Genomic DNA, 16,682 nt, shown 5'->3' on the forward strand with positions numbered 1-16,682 from the left:
TCAGAAGGCAGCAGCGAGCGAAACCCAACCCCGCCCCGGTCCCCCCCAAAATGGCCGCCGCGCCCTCCCGTCTCCCCGCGGAGCCGCCCCGCTCCCGCTGACGTCAAAGCACCGCCCGGTACCGCGTCCCTCCCCTCATTGTCAGCGCCCGCACCCGCCGCCGAGCCCGGAGCCCCCCGCGGGCTGCGGCTGCCCAAGCCCGGGCTGCCCCGCCGGCTGCAGCGCGCCGCGGGCGGCAGGGAGGGAGGGAAGGCAGGAAGGAAGGAAGGAGGGAGGCCCGGCCGGCTCCCGCTGCACAGGTAAGCAGAGGTGGGCGACCACGGGGCGGGCGGGGGGTGCCGGAGACCGGCGGGGCGGGGAGGAATTTGAGGCATCCGCTTTGTCTCCGCGGACCCAACGCCGCCTTCCGCGCACGGGCGGGCGCCGCTGGGCCGGGGCTGACCCGGAGGCTCCGCCGCCGCCGCACCGCGGGTCGCCCCGGCCCAGCGGCGCCCGCAAAGGGCCTTTCGGATCCCGCTCGGAAATGGAGCCGCCGTCGGGCTCCTTCCGACGTGACCGGAACAGCCGCTTTCCTGACCGGAGAGCGGCGCGGTCCCCGCCCGGGAAGGTCGCGGTCCTTCGGGGGCTGTTGCGGGCTGCCTTCGGGGGAAGGTCGTAAGCACCGTCGGGGTTTGATGGAGCTGAGATTTTGGAGGTTTACAGGCGCACAAAGCATGTGATTTCTGCGAATAACCTTTTCCATATACTCCTTTTCCTGTTGCTTATTTTTCTCTGAATTCCTCTTTTTTCTTCTCCCCAGCCCACCCACATTTATCATTATAACGTTCTTTTTATTTGCGAGCTTTCCCGATGCGCTGCCTTTGTTAGTTTTTAGCCTTCTTTGGTCGTGTCCCCCCCCCGTCACGAGGGAATTAAATGATGAAGGATCATGAAACCCTTAGTTTTCTCATCATAAAACTGCTTAGAAGTGCCACTTTTGGCTTTGCCGGGTGTCGCACGTGCTGGCACGCAAAGCAAGTGGGATACCAGACCTTTGGTGGTTGTCCTTGGTGACCGCGCTTCCATTGCAAATCTGCGTTTTCTAATGCTACATCTGAAGCCTTTAAACCAATTAAACACAAGTTAAAGCGACCGTCCCAACTAATTGGCACATTCAAGTTAGGCGCAGGGGGATTAGGTTTTAATTCTGTTAAAATCGCCAACAAAAATCACGGGCAGGAGTGCTCAGCGTTGCAGCGTGTGTCAGGGTGGTTTCTTCCTGAGCCGCCTGGGTGGGTGAGCACCTCTCCAAGCGGTGCCACACAGCAATGACAGTGAAAGGGGGAAGTATTTTTACAACCCTGGAGTAGTCTCAGGCATTCAGAGTTTAGGGGAAAAAATGCACTTACTTACCACATCCCTACAGTCTCTTGGCAGCGATACGCATCTCCTGGCCTGCTGGATAGCGAGGAGGGACAGTGTTCCTCAATGTTTCTGCTCTCTATGCAAGTACAAAGCCAACAGCTATGTGCTCTGGTCAGTTACCTGGCCAGCCAGTATGTTTCAGAGGGGCAGCACCTTCCAGGACTTCTCTATGTCCATGGCACTTGCAGAAGCATAATTCCTCCATTGTGTTGACTCTGTGGCAATAAGGACAGCAAAAAACCATCGGCGCTGCCTGTCGTGCTGACCCCCCTCCCAGGGGCTCCGATTCCCAATGGGGAGGGCTGGGGTGCAGGACCCTCCCTGGGCAAGGGACCCCCTTGCTGGGGTTGCATTCTGGCTGCCCCAGCCGGTCCCTTGCACCAGGCCAGCAGGGAGGAGGAGGAGGCCGTGGAGAGTTGGTCGCTGTGTTTCTTTTGGATGTGTGGCTGAAAGTTCTGAAGGGAGTGAATCGGGGTAATGGGGTGTGGGAGAGCAATTCAAGAGTAGGCAGGTCCCCATTAACTAACCTCTGTTCTGCTCTGAGCAGCTCCTCAGCCTCAGCTTCCTCGTAATCCTATAAATGGTATAGTTTCTTCACTCCAGTACAGGGCAGTCTGACCGATTTCTAAGTTTTAGGAAGTTAAGGTAAGTTCTGGCAGCATGGGATCTTTGCTCGCCCTCTGGCTTTGTCGGTGCTCTGAAAACTTAGCCCAACTGAGAATAAGTTACTGAATTTCTTCATTTAACGTGAGTTAAGAAGTGCAGACAATAATAGCTCTCATTAAAAAAGAATACTCTTGGATGTGGCCATTACCAGAAATGGTAATGTTTAAAAGCCCAGTATGCCTTTCAATCTTGACCACATTATTTTGTTTGTTCAGATGGGTTGGTGATTACATCTGTGAGCATGACCTTACCATAGGCACGCTGAGGTTGTGCTCATCCTCTGTGAAACCTTTCCTTCCCACCGAAGGCTGTGGTCTGTGAGGTACCAGATGATATGTGCCTGCTTCCTCATGGAAGCTGTTCAAGAAGTGTGGCTGGTGTGACTGAGCCACATGACAAAATAGGACACTTTTATACAATTGTTACCTGAAAATGAAGCAAATAAGCTTTTTAGGAAGCCATTTGGATTAGAAGATTCACATGATCTAGCAGCAGTAGTATGTTTTGCACTAACTAGTGCAATGAAGGTGATGGGAACCCTTAAAACATTTTGGAAGGGAGAGCACTAGTTGTGGTGGTTATGGCTTTGTTAGCTGTGTCTTCAGTCTCAGTCTTTTTGCCTTGGGTGATGTTTGGATCTGCACATGTGAAGTAGAAAGCACAAGTGTTTTCAAATGCTTGGTGACAGCTGATGAGCAAGTGTTGCTTACCAGCACTTCCCGCATCCCTGCTGCTGGTGGTCTGCTTCATCCTTCCATACTGTTACTCCCTCTGCTTCAGGCAGGTTGCATCTTTGAAGGGCTTTGAGTCCTTTGAATTTGATCTCCTCTTCTCTCCATAGTCACCAAAGGAGGGATTCATCTCCCTGTCCAAGCTTAGCGGTCTGCCAGGGTAAGAGGGGAAGGCAGCCTTCTGCTGGTGGTGACTGTGGCCACCCACTGCAGACGCTGTGGACAGTCACATCCCTCTGGATTTGAGGCTTTAGAGCTGGTGACAGAATCAGTTTGGTGGAAAACCCACAAACCATTTGCCTTAAATTGTCCAGGTCTAGGAGCCTTCATAACCACCCTGACGTGGAGAGGGCCTGTGGGTGTGCCTTTCCCATGGACCCAGTGGGGTTTGGGTTGATTCAGCAGCCTGAAAATCCAAGTGCTTTTTGATATGATCAAATATGAGGCGTGGCATTGCATGTCAGCCACCAAAACGCGGCGGTTTAGGCCTTAATCTTTTTGTGTCTCTGGCTTTGTCTTTTTAGGTTTTGACAGTGATGTTCCCCTGCCGAGGTCCTAATCTTGGCAGATAAAGGGTTATAAGGCACCGTTCAGCCTCGTGTTCTTTAACCTCACCAGGGTGGAGTAAGATACGCAGGTGCAACAACCAGCCTTACCCAAGCGCATCAGCTGTGTGCACGCAGGGGCATAAACACTATGCACAGGCAGTTCATGTTTCCTTCTCTGTAAAACAGAGCTGAGGCTATTTTGGTGCTTTCCCACAATGGCTTGTGTAGCAAATTGAACATTTGCATTCCTGAGCATTTGAGATTCTTGTAGGAGCACAATCCAGAAAGGTGAATGCACGATTACAGTAAAGGGCTGAAAGGGGAGAGGGTGTTTAGAAAAAATGAGTTTTCATGTTATACGTAGTGATCAGCCTCCTCTGCGGCCTTTTGCTGTAAGAGCTGGGTAAGCTCTGCCAATGGTGGAACCCGCTAGGATCCACACTGAGAGTCCCAGGAGTGAAATGGGTCATTTATTCGCTTAGGAACAAAGTTGCCAAAATAGACAGCTATAAAGTGCAAGGAAACATCAGCTGATAAGTTCGTTTCTATGTGACAGTGAGCAGATGAGTGCTGCTGCTTCCTGCTGCAACCGTCAACTTGGAGGAGAGACAGGGATTTTCACATCCTCTCAGTCATGGTTTTGGGAAGCACTGCATCTGTGAGGGTGGGCACTGTGGCTGGAGGAGGTGGGTTTGTCTTTCCCCTCATCCTGGCTGCTTCTCATAGAATCACAGAGTGGTTTGGCTTGAAGGAGACCTTAAGATCATCCAGTTCCAACCCCTGCCACGGGCAGGGACACCTTCCACTAGAGCAGGTTGCTCCAAGCCCCTGTGTCCAAGCTGGCCTTGAACGCTGCCAGGGATGGGGCAGCCACAGCTTCTCTGGGCACCCTGTGCCAGCGCCTCAGCACCCTCACAGGGAAGAGCTTCTGCCTAAGAGCTCATCTCAATCTCCCCTCTGGCAGATTAAAGCCATTCCCCTTGTCCTGTCCCTACAGGCCCTTGTCCAAAGCCCCTCTCCAGGTTTCCTGGAGCCCCTTTAGGCACTGGAGCTGCTCTAAGGTCTCCCCTTCAGGAGCCTTCTCTTCTCCAGGCTGCCCCAGCCCAGCTCTCTCAGCCTGGCTCCAGAGCAGAGCTGCTCCAGCCCTCGCAGCAGCTCCGGGGCCTCCTCTGGACTCGCTCCAACAGCTCCATGTCCCTCTTGTGCTGTTGCCCCAGAGCTGGATCAGGACTGCAGGGGGGGTCTCCCCAGAGCACAGCAGAGGGGCAGAATCCCCTCCCTGGACCTGCTGCTCACGCTCTGGGGGTGCAGCCCAGCACACGGGGGGGTTCTGGGCTCAAGCACACACTGAAGCCGGGTCATGGAGAGCTTCTCATTGACCAACACCCCCAGGTCCTTCTCCTCCTTGTGCCCTTTCCAGCCCTGCCCCAGCCAACACAAAGTCTGTGGTCATGTGGAGGGAGCTGATCTGGGTGAAAATTAACCATCAGCCTCCCCTTGCCCCCCACCCTCTTTAACCCTGCCCAATTCCCAGCCTGGTTGCAGGGTTGCTTTTGTGTGGCCAGGAGAGAGGAGCACAGGGCTAGGAGGGGGCAGGTGCAGTGCAGGGCCACCTAAAATGACCATAAACTTCAGTTTGAGGATCTGGTCCAAAGTCTGTGAGGTTACTTGTGCAGTGCTAGCATCCCCTGAGCACATTAAGTATCGCCACCTGTGTTTTTATCTCTCCACCAACTTGCTTTCATGGTGATTTTGGACATGCTGCCTTTGCAAACTTCCTTCTCACACAAAGCGCTGCCCAGGTTTGGGCAGCAGGAGTAGACACCGAGTTTAGGGGACTTGAGTGGAAATGTTTCTGTATTTATTAAGTCCCAATAATTTTGGCACTTTTGGTCCAGAGCTTCACTGGATTGGGCAAACCTCAAGTATCTTCTTCTCAAAGGTACTTCAGAGCGGTATTATCCGGGCTCTGATCAACTGTACTCGACTTGGGGCAGCAAAGTTCACTGCACTTGCGTGTGTCAATACGTTGTGTGAGCTGGATGCTTCTGTGTTGCTGCTTCTTGGCCTGCCACGGCATAACACCACGAGCCACCTCATCCCCTGTGCTGCCCTGGCCCTTGGGGAGCCACTTGTCCGCAGCTCAGGTTTGTGATTTCAGATTGCAAACTTGATGGCTGGGGGAGTGTTGGTGAATATAAATAAGATTTATATTAACTCCTGTTCCTTGCATGGATTTGTGATTGTTTGGCTCAGAAGTAGCAGGACAGATTTCGTTTGGGCACCTTGCAAACAGCGCTGTGGCCAAGACTGGACATGCATCCTGGAGTGTGAACTGCACAGCTCTGAGAAAGAAGGAGATGAAAACTTCTTAGCTCTGGGAGGAGTTGGCTCTGATGGTTAATGTTACAAACCCCCTGAAGCTTGGGGCTCATGTGTCAGGCTGCATGGTAGGAGAGAAAAGCATCTGCTCCTGCAGGCAGGTGATGTGAGAGGGCTGCACCATGCAGAGTGGTCCTCCTGGGCAGCCAGGGGCATGTCACCTTTGCTGCAGGACAGCAGCTCTGCCACTCTGGGAGCCAGCAGGCAGCAGGTCATCCCACCACTGCTCATATCTGCTCCAGGGGTGGAGGAACAGGCAACAGCAAGGGCACTGCGCACAGTAGGAAAAAGATGGAGTTAGGGACAAAAGAGTGAGCATGTTGCTGTGACATGGTCGGACCTGTGTCTGTGCTTATGGAATCAGAGAATGGTTTGGATTGGAAGGCACTATAAAGATCATCTAGTTCCAACCCCTGCCACAGGCTGGGACATGATCATATTGGGTTCAAACTTAAACAGGGGAAGTTTAGGTTAGATATAAGGAAGAAGTTCTTTACTGTGAGGGCAGTGAGGCACCGGAATGGGTTGCCCAGGGAAGTTGTGAATGCTCCATCCTTGGTGGTGTTCAAGGCCAGGTTGGATGGAGTCTTGGGTGACATGATTTAGTGCGAGGTGTCCCTGCCCATGGGAGGGGGCTTGGAACTGAATGATCTTAAGGTCCTTTCCAACCCTAACTATTCTATGATTCTATATAAACGTTGCAGTGTTCTAACTGACCTCTGAAGTGGTAGCTTCATCCTAAGCTGAAAATGTGCCTTTTTATGAGACTGGTTATGATGAACATAAGCTCAGGCAACTTTTTAATTAGCTTGACCACGTTTCTCTTTACCTCGAACATTTACTTTTCACGTTCTCCTCTGTTTTCTCATGAGATCCAGATGCTTGCATGAAGGTAAAACAGCTTGAGGCTGCAGAGTGTGGGCTCCTGGATCACGGGTCTCTATGCTTCCTGGTGTCATCAGCTCTGCCACTCCGTGCTGCATGCAGCACAGCATCGGACAGCCGGGAATGACAGATTTTGCTGCAGTGCTACACCCTCATTACGTGCTGCAGCAGGATCTGTCAGACTTCGTTTTCACGGTCATTCTCAAAATTGCTTTCATAGAGATTACTTGTTATATGCATTTTCTGGGGGTTGAGCTACAGCACTGGCCTGTGGCTTCCTGGTTGGGTTGGTTTGAAAATCAGAGGATATGTTTCCAAAGCTGAAAGGAGGCTGCAGAGGTTCCAAGCTTGCACTGATCATCTGATTCCACTGCAGCACTTTCAGCTGCTTGTGCCTTTGAGGTGCCTGTACCTCACGTGGGAGTGCAGTGGGTTACCTTAAAGGGAAAATCTGATGAAACTGCTTCAAGAACTTGTTGTTACATGTGATATCTTAGTGGAATTTACCAGAATAGAAAGGAGATTCCTGACCTAGGATCTGGAACATTGCTGCAAAAACGTTAATTCCTCAGGTAGTGTGAATCATTTGGAAATACGTCTGTTTTTACTGGAGAACAATAATTCCTGTGTGATAATAAATGTTAGTACTGCATTGTGGTGAGAATTTGAACTTGGCACAATGAGAAGTCCTAATGAATCTTCTCCCTCCATTGTTTGTATACCATTCTGTGTAGCTACTGTTTGGGATTGTTTTTGGTGGTGTTGAATGTGATTAATGTCTTAGCATAAAGGTATCCTGTGCAACACGTGGGTGTTGATGTTTCTATGCGAAATTTTGCTGTAGTATATTATAAACTGCCTGCATATGCTCTTAAATCCGCTGGATGTTGCCTTCAGATAGCTTTTTGCATTGGGCAGAGCATAGCAACGAGCATCACAGTTTGGAATAGGGCGTTTCTTTTTGTCTGAAATGAACTGTCACAGAGGTACTGTGAAGGGGAGGGTGAATATCCTCAGTGTTTTGGGAAAACTATGGAACTGTGTGTGAAGGTGAATGTGGGAGCGATGCTGTGGAGGTGGAGAGACGGCTCTTTGGGTGCTGAGTCTCTGCAGAGCGTAGACGGCAGATGAGCTCCTGAGAACTGAGTGTGAAATAGCTGTGATGGATGAATGTGAAATGGAGGTGAGGCTGGCAAAACAGCAGCTGCTGAGTGCAGAAAAGCAGTCATGCCCTGTTGACTGCCTTGATTGCTGTGTGGCACTCCTTGAGCCTGGGTCGCTTTCCCTGCATCTCCCCCCAGCAGCAGTAGTGGCAAGCCCCAACTCTCTAGCTTGCTTTCGCAGACTGCCTCACAAAAGGAACATGCTCCCAAGCCCTTACCAACAGATCATCTCTATTCTCATTTTCCTCATTGAGCTGATTTGCAGAGTGGGGCTGTCTTCCTCCACCCCTCTCTTTCTTCTTTTTTTAGAGATCTCTGGCCTGGGTGCCTCCAGTGGCTGCTGCAGCATCTAGCTGAGAGTGCTCAGCACGTTCCTTGCCTCAGAGCCCAGCTGTGCTGTGTGAGCTGGTGGGACACAGAGGGCACCCCTCCTGTGCAAAAGCAGGTCTGGTGGCAACAAGCTGGACAGGGTCAGCAAAGTTTTGGTGGTCTGGCAGTGCCTGCATCTGGGGCTGCGTGAGTGGCAGCACAGTGGGCAGATCAAGGGGGAAGGTTGGTCTCTTCTGCTCAGTAGTGGTGAGGTGGTATCTGAAGTGCCATGAGAGGTAGATCTTCCGCTAGCGCAGGTTGCTCCAAGCCCCTGTGTCCAACCTGGCCTTGAACACTGCCAGGGATGCGGCAGCCACAGCTTCTCTGGGCACCCTGTGCCAGCGCCTCAGCACCCTCACAGTGAAAAATATGTCTTTATGTCCAACCTAAGTCTGCCGTGTTTCAGTTTAAAACAATTGTCCCTTGAACTGTCACTACAGGCTGTAGTGAAAAGTCTCTTTATATCTTTCTTATAACCCCTCCTTTATATATTGAAAGGCCACAAGAAGGTCTCCCCAGACCCTTCTCTTTTCCAGGCTGCACAACCCCAACTGTCTTAGTCTTTCTTCATAGGAGAGATGTTCCAGACCTCAGACCACTTCTGTGGCCTCCTGTAGACCTGCTCTAGTCTTTCCGTGGACCCCATAGCTGGATGCAGTACTCCAGGTGGGGTCTCATGAGAGCAGAGTAGAATGGAAGATTCACCTCCCTTGACCTGATGGCCACACTTCTTCACACTAATGCAGCCCAGGACACAGTTGGCTTTCTGGGCTGCAAGCGCGTGTAGCTGGTTCATGTCTAATTTCTTATCCACCAGGACCCCCATCTCCTCCTCTGCAGGGCTGCTCTCGATCCATCCGTGCCCCAGTCAATACTGATGCTGGGGATGGCCCCGACCAAGGTGCAGCAAGTTGAAACATGGTAAATTCTGACTGCACATAAAGGAAAATAATCTTCACTTCAAGCTTGGTCTGACCTGGGAGCAGGGCTCCAGGGCTTGTGGTATCTCTGACCTTGGAGATATTCAGAACTTGATGCAGTCCTGAGCTACCTGCTCCAGCTTTTGATGTTAACCCCACTTGGAGTGGGAGCTGGGTGAGGTTCTGTGACACTTGTGGTTAATTTCCCCCCCGCCCTTACTAGCAATGGAGATAGAAAATGTGGATTTCCCACTCCTTCCCTCCTCTGTAGAAAGGAACAGTGTGTTGGGGGAAGCGGTGTGGTCCTGTCTCAGAACAGCCAAGCCAGTCCTTCCTTCCTGTGAAACATCCTTCCTTTCTTCAGGGAGTACAAGGGGGAAAAGGACACATAAATAACAGCATGAGGGAGTGAGGTTAGCCAGCCATGCTTGGAAAAGGACTGGAGGGAGACCCTCTGTTGCTATTTGTGACTTATGCTCTATTTTTGCACTCTTCACTTGTTAAACATGTTGTGAGAAAAGCATATGCCCTCTTTGCTCTGATTTTCATTTAGGATGGGATTCAGATAAATTAATGCTTGGCATTAAGCCTGCAGGTTTCCTCATTAGCATCTTGTGTAATGCTTGCAGGAGTACACGTGCTCCAAGAGCAATAGCATTTGTCTGTTTTCTGTCCAGAGTACCTGTGGTCCGTTAGATACCAGCAGACTTAAAAGCAAATGCAGGCTGCCCGGCAGAACTGCCTCTTTCTTGTTAATAAGGGTATTTCAAGATATTGGACTTCTAGCAGTGTGTAACTGAGAATTTGGAACAAAGTTCTCCCATGATAGTCATGAGTTGGTTGGCATCTTTAACCCTTTCATGCCCTAAGGGCAAGAGGCTGGTAGGAGCTGGATGAACTGAAGTTGGTGAAGAGGACAAGGAGTAACGGATTCAAACTTAAACAGGGGAGATTTAGGTTAAACATAAGGAAGAAGCTCTTCCCTGTGAGGGTGCTGAGGCGCTGGCACAGGCTGCCCAGAGAAGCTGTGGCTGCCCCATCCCTGGCAGTGTTCAAGGCCAGGTTGGACACAGGGGCTTGGAGCAACCTGCTCTAATGGAAGGTGTCGCGGCCCGTGGCAGGGGGTTGGAGCTGGATGATCTTAAGGTTCTTTCCAACCCAAACCGTTCTATGATTCAGCCCTGTCTGTGGGAGAAGTACGGATCAGCACCTTCCTTACGGAAATCCTGTCCCACACTTCTTAGTCCCCAAACAGCTTCTTAGTTGCATAATGAAGGAGGCAGCTGGATGCTCAGGATGATTTTCTCCCTTGGATATTATGGCTATTCTTCTCCTGTGTCAGTGCCCACCATAGTCAAAAGAGTCACTTTAGGCAAGCAAATGGGGAATAACTTCATCCCATTTCTGGGAAGAGGGAGCAGAAGCCGGGTATCCCTCTGCAATCTGCGTTAAGGAGAATAGCAATAGTGGCTACTGGATTCCCTGGCCAGTCATCAGACCTTGGACCTCCAACTTCTGGAGGGCACCCAGTGTTTAAGTCCCCACAGCTACAAGTGTGCTCTCACAAAGGCAGCACGTTCCTTAAAAGATCCAAGCTGTGATCTGTTTGTCAATGTTTTATTTACTTTTTTGATACCTGAGGGTATTGTCAGCAATAAATTGAACACAAAAGACTCCTGTTAGAGTCTTCCAATCCACCCAGCTCTCTTCATTGAATAAATCACATTTAAGAGAGTGACATAAGCTCCTGAATACCTCCTTTCATTTGACTTTGCACTTACCAGTGAACAAAAAGGATAGATTCTGAAGCCGCAGGGTGGGGGCCCGGAGGGGAAAAAACCGCCTGTTGTTATAAGGGAGTTGAAGATCACAGTGAATATTTGTGTCACAGCCAGGGGACAGGGAGAGTTTGTGTTGGGAGGCTCTGGAGGGTAGTGGCAGTGGGTTAGCCAGCCAGCCTGCAGTTACCTGTACCTGTGAAACGCTGTAGCTGAGGTCCAGCTCGTTCCGATGGCTTTGGGGAGCAATCACCATGTGAGTCAGTGCGGGTGGGTGGGGTGGCTGCTAGCACAGGGCTCCGCACTGTGGCATCGTGCCTCATCTTGCCTGCCTGCTGCCTGCAGAGCATCCTGAGCACCCATGGAAGGGACCCCGAGCTGGCAACAGAGCCTCAGTTTAGTAACAACACCCAAGGCCTTGCTCTAGAGCAGAGTGTGAATTTCATGGATTGCAAAAGAAGCGGACAGGAGATGGTCTTCTCCCTGCAGCAAAGGGTTCGCTTGGAGCCCTCAAGGATGATTCTGCTGGTGCAGGGGCTGCATGGTGTAACCCAAGCCACCAGCCTTCATACCAGAGGCATTTCAAATGGCTGATTCCTCCTGGGCTCTTCCTGCCAGTAGCGTTAATCCCTGATGTTCCCCAGCCGGCTGAGCAGAGGGATGCTGTTAGCCACAGAATCAAAGAATGTTAAGGGTTAGAAGGGACCGTAGAGATCATCTCATCTCTCCCCTCTGTGACAAATGCTTGTCCAAGAGCTGCAGTTGCACAGCTGCTGGGCTCCAGCACACATGCGAGCTGCTGCAGTGCTGCCACTGCCTGCATGTGTGCATGTGTGCGCTGCAGGATCCCATAAAGACACAGCCCTGCCACTGGAAGTGTACAGTTCAAGTCTAAACCATGGTTTGCTCCGGGAGCAACAGCAGTGGCACCTGTAACCTGATTCATCTTCCCTGGCTTCCTTGGGGGCCCTTCCACAAGTCTGAATTGCTACTAATTGCAGCCTTCCTTCAGTCCCGTGCGTGTTGGCTGCAAGCGCAGGGCAGGGTGGGCTGCTGGGCGCGCCTGTGAACCCATACACCCAGTGCAGTGTCCTGCAACAGGGCAGCAGTTCCATCTTCTGCATCTGTACGAAGCAGGGCAAGTGCCGAATTTGCATCGGGGAGGCTTCAGATGTCAGCTTCTCACAGCTGAGCCAAGGGAAGCAGCAGCAGCAGCAGCGTACCCTACCCTGAAGAGGGGTCACTCAAGCAAGAACCATCCAGAGCCTTGGGGTAAAACTCTTACTGATTTTGAGGGTTTTGATGAGTGTGTTTGTTCCTAGTGTCAGGGTTGTTCTGTTCAGTGGGTGGGTAGAATGCGAATGGTTTATAAAGTAGACCTACAAGAGAGCAGTTAAAGCAACGCCTGTGCTTGACTATTGAATTTTATCAGAGTAATTAGTCCTAGATATCTGCTGAGGGTTATTAAGTTAAAGAGCTATTAGTAAAGATTAATGAAAAGTTAAAATTTAGACATTTATTTGAATCTGAATGATCATTTTGAATTCAGGTCCCAGTTTATTTCCTCGTGCTGCTGGGCCTGTTAAGGACGAGTTCCTGCATGCACGGAGCGGAAGGAAGTACAGAGTGAAGTATGCAGAGAGGACAGGGCGCCTTTCCCGGAATGGAGCTAACAGTTGGCTGTTTGTTTAAGCTGTTCCCAGATCCAAAAGATTTTCCTTACTTAGTGCTAAGAAGTCCTAGAGGACAATCCTGAGCCATGGATCACCATCATCCATGCAGCTTTATGTTTCTATGGTTCTTGGCGTGGCTTGGGCTGGACCTTCCTGGACAGCTCCTGGAGATGGCTCATGAGTTAGCAAGGACTGTCTCATTTGGAGGCAGAGCAGGTTTAAGAGGGCAAGGGGGGCTTGTTCCATTCTAGTTGGCCTCGGTGCAGAGGACAGACCTAAGCAAGGCTCACATATTGATAGAGGTGTACCCCTAAGTGCTGTCTTTGGTCAGCAGGATGGCAATGCAGTCTCCAAGGGCCCATTCCTCCACCCACCCTTAGGCAGCAAACTGCGATCAGGGTGAAGGATTAGACCTTTAAGACCATCAAGTCCAACCATTTCCCCAGGACTTCCAAGTCCGCCACTAAACCGTGTCACTTCCAGGGCAGCCTGTTCCATTGCCTGAGCACCCTTTGGGGAAGGAATTGTTCCTAATCTTCATCTAAACCTCCCCTGGTGCAGCTTGAGGCCGTTTCCTCTTGTCCCATCCCTTGTTCCGTGGGAGCAGAGACCAGCCCCCTCCTGGCTCCATCCTCCTGTCAGGCAGTTGGAGAGAGCGATCAGGTCCCCCCTGAGCCTTCTCCAGACTAAACCCCCCCAGGTCCCTCAGCCGTTCCTCATCACACTTGTGCTCCAGGCCCTGCACCAGCTCCGGTGCCCTTCTCTGGCCCCGCTCCAGCACCTCAATGTCTCTCTTGTAGTGAGAGGCCCAGAACTGAACACAGGATTAGCTGACAGTGCTGCCTACTTTCTTCTTTTTATCTGTGGAGTATGCCTGGACCCTCTTATAGCAAATGCACAGATTTAGGAGGCTGAATTTTGGGGGCACTGGTACTGTCCAAGGAGGTGGACCATTCAAACAGAGAGCTAAGCCAGTTCTTTCCTCAAACCAAATAAAGGTAGGGCTGAGTAGGACCTTGAGGTCAGGCAGTTGGATTTCCCAGTGTCGAAGAGCGGGGAGGGATGCCAGAGGGCTGCCCTGCTCACCTGCAGTGTTCAGCAGCCCCTTGGCTACCTGTGATGTTGGCACTGCAGCTGAGCTGGGTGCTGAGGTTTTGCTCCCTGCTGTGGTGGAATGAGCCAGCACAGGCAGCTTCTGAGGAGCCTGCTGTCCCTGGCCAATTCCTTGATACCATGGCAGTGCTCCACTGATCCCTCCCTTTGTGTGGCTGGGTACTTCAGTCCTGGAGCTGAGCCCTGAAGGCAGTATAGTGTCTCAGGCCCCAAAGTCCTCAGAAAAACTACTTCACCTGCTGTATGTACAGCTCTTGTCTTAATGTGTCCAGAGCATGACTTGCCTTTTTCACTAAAGATGGCCTTGTAGATAAGTGGAAGCTCACTTTTACCCCTCTGTATTTGCTTTCTGCTGCGAGTCCACCCATTCTCTGTGTAGGTGGTTCACTGGCTTGTTCTGCAGGACTTGGCCTGGGGTCAGTTTTGGTCTGGATTCTGAAGTATTTTTCCTGTGTGTCAGGATTGTTTTGGGCTTGCCGTTGCTCTCAGCTTGGTGGCATCTGCATTGTCTTGGACTCCTTTCTGCTCCATTACCCATGCTGCTCAACAGGCCCAATGGAGGGGTTGTGCTAAGATAGCGTAGGAGAGGAAAGATCGCTGGCTGTCGTGTTTATTCTATGCTTCCCAACAACCATTGCTAGCGGTGTCCAGTGACAGATTTTGGGCTACGCAGGCCTTTGTCTGACTTCCCATAGGAGTTCTTACCATCTCTTTATTACTGAAAAGGCTTCTCATTTTTACACTGAACCAGGGGACAATTTCAGCCAGTTGTGGTTTCATGTAGCCATGTGTTTCCCTACTCTGCTTATTGGAATCCATGTGTGAGGCAGTGTCAAAAGTGTTAATAAAGTCAAGGTACCTTAGGTCTGCTGCTTCTTCAGCTATTCAGTGTGGCTTTATCCAGTTTAACAAGGGTTAAAGTAGTTACCAGCACAGCTATGAATTTCAATATCCCAGTTCTTTTTCCATTTTCACACACTTCTGTTCTTCATGCTTCAGACTCTGCCTTCAGCTTGGTTTTAGAGATGAGAACCCTCCTAACCTGGTATCGGTCTCCTTTATCAGAGTTTAGGCTAGCTAGCAGGATTATGTGTTGCTCTTGGTGTTGAGCAGAGTCTTGTTCAATTGAGGCTGGTACAAAACTACCTACTTAAAAAACAAAACCGAACCAAACCAGATTGTTAAATAATCTGTTGACAGCTCTGTGTTGGGTTGTGACATGAGACCAGAACACTCCCTCTGTGAAATCACGTGTGGCTGCCTCTTTGCAGAGCCTCCGCCTCTGGGCAAGTGTGGAGCCAAAGCCCTTCTTAAACATCAGATGCTGAACAACACGGAAGTGAGCATGGAGCTACCCGTGTCCAGCCCCAGACCATGCATTTGAGATGTCTAGCCGTGCATAGTCCTCTTGGGATTTAAAACGCCAAGGACAGGAGCAGGGCAGCTGTGTGTCAGCTTCAGGATCGTAGGATTTACCAGCAGACTTGGATGCTGGGTTTGCTTGGCTTCACCTTGTGGCTCTGCCCACCTCCAGGAGTGTGCTGAAGGCTGATGTGTGGGTGAGATGAACCCGTTCCTTACCCTTTTGGTTAAGCCATGCTGTTGTGCAGTGTGGGATCCAAGGTTTTTACATCTGGTTGAAGACATAAGGCAGAGACCTGTCAATGAAGAGTCTATCCGTGGTTTCCATTTGGGCCATAATTCTTGTTTCACCCAGTTCCTGATGGAAATCTAGCAGGACAGCTCTTTTCCTTCTGTTGTGATTATAAGCTGGGCTTGACTTTCCTGCCCAAGGCCATTACGTTTGTCCTGCATCAGGCCACTAGTGTCTCCAGCTCAGGATTTTTGCAGTCACTGCTGTGGCAACAGATTTATCAAATGCTGCTTTATTTCTAAATAAAACAACTAAATAAAAATATCTCTAAACAACTAAATAAAAATATTTCTAAATCAAAACTTTGTATAAAACAAAGTTGAACACAGGCCATGGGACTAGCTGTGCAGCAGAGCATCAACAGACCAGTCAGGACTGCTGAGGAAGCTCAGTAGCAGTGAGTTTGCATTCAGCGTGATGCCCCAGAGAATCAAACCACTGGGCTGCCAGGTCTTGGCAGCAGCAGGCAGCCAGGGACTTGCACTTGAGGATGATGAGCAGAGCTACTGAATCCTTCTGAAAACACTTCAAACTATGAGGACAGCAGCTCTGCTGGCCCTAGAGGAGAAAAAAAAGTGGGGGGGATGCTTTGCCCTACAGCCACATTGCTGCATTGGCCTCCAAACACTGGTGCGGGCTTGGAGTGTAGCCTTGTTGGGGTCTATATGCTTCCTTTTTTCTTCAACTCTGCTCTGTCCCAGCTTTTGAGATCTGCTGAGAGGTTGCTGACTTCTCTGCTAAGGCTGAGCAGGCACCCACACACAGGCTGCTTGCCTGCCTGATCTTTCAGTTCTGTCCAAGGCAGAAAACAGATGGTTCAGTAGCTGTAGTAGTTGAGGGCAGTCAGTAGCTATGGCAGCTCCCCAAGCTGCTCTTGTGATGGGTGTGAGTGAGCTGAAAAGCTTTCATTTTAGCACTTCCAAACTTCATTGACTGAGTTCTTCCAGGAAGAAAGTCACAAAAATAACCAGTTTTCTGTGCTACTGGGTCCATGAGCTCATTTTTTTTATGGTTTGTAGGAATCCATGTGGAAACATCAGCATGGCTGAGCCAGACTTTTGGCCAGCAAAGTTCACAGCAGTCAAAGGAGTGCTCCTGTGAAGGAGCTGGCTTGGATGTTAGGAGCATGGAGTACACCCTGTGTCAAACGGGGTGCAGAAACATACAATACCCTATAATTTTCATGCCAACAGGGGTGTATCCAAGCCAGTGTGGCTCTCGGGTGTAATGGTAGGAAGGATGTGCAGGTTAAAGCTGCCTACACCTGATGTGCAAAAGGATTCATGGGCAGGTAAGAGTATTTGAAGCTGATCTTATTAGGTGTGTTGTACCAGGCATGCCTTTCCCAGCTCTGTTGATGTTCCTGGACAATAAATTTTGTGGCTTTATGCTTTTG

General features: G+C 50.6%; 1 protein-coding gene across 3 annotated transcripts in view; it reads left to right on the forward strand.

Moving 5' to 3' along the window:
• Positions 1 to 118: 118 nt before the first annotated feature.
• The window catches only part of LUZP1 (leucine zipper protein 1), a 40,258-nt gene continuing 23,694 nt past the window's right edge, over positions 119 to 16,682 (forward strand). For 2 of the 3 annotated variants that reach the window (XM_030504669.1, XM_030504672.1), the window contains exon 1: positions 119 to 299. The gene's annotated coding sequence lies outside the window, so the exon portion shown is untranslated. Of the gene's footprint in view, positions 300 to 7,160; positions 7,189 to 16,682 lie in introns of those variants that run through there. The other variant, XM_030504670.1, reaches the window with a different exon arrangement.

This window comes from Strigops habroptila, chromosome 12 (genome assembly GCF_004027225.2).
Source record: "Strigops habroptila isolate Jane chromosome 12, bStrHab1.2.pri, whole genome shotgun sequence".
Classification (NCBI taxonomy): Eukaryota; Metazoa; Chordata; class Aves; order Psittaciformes; family Psittacidae; genus Strigops; species Strigops habroptila.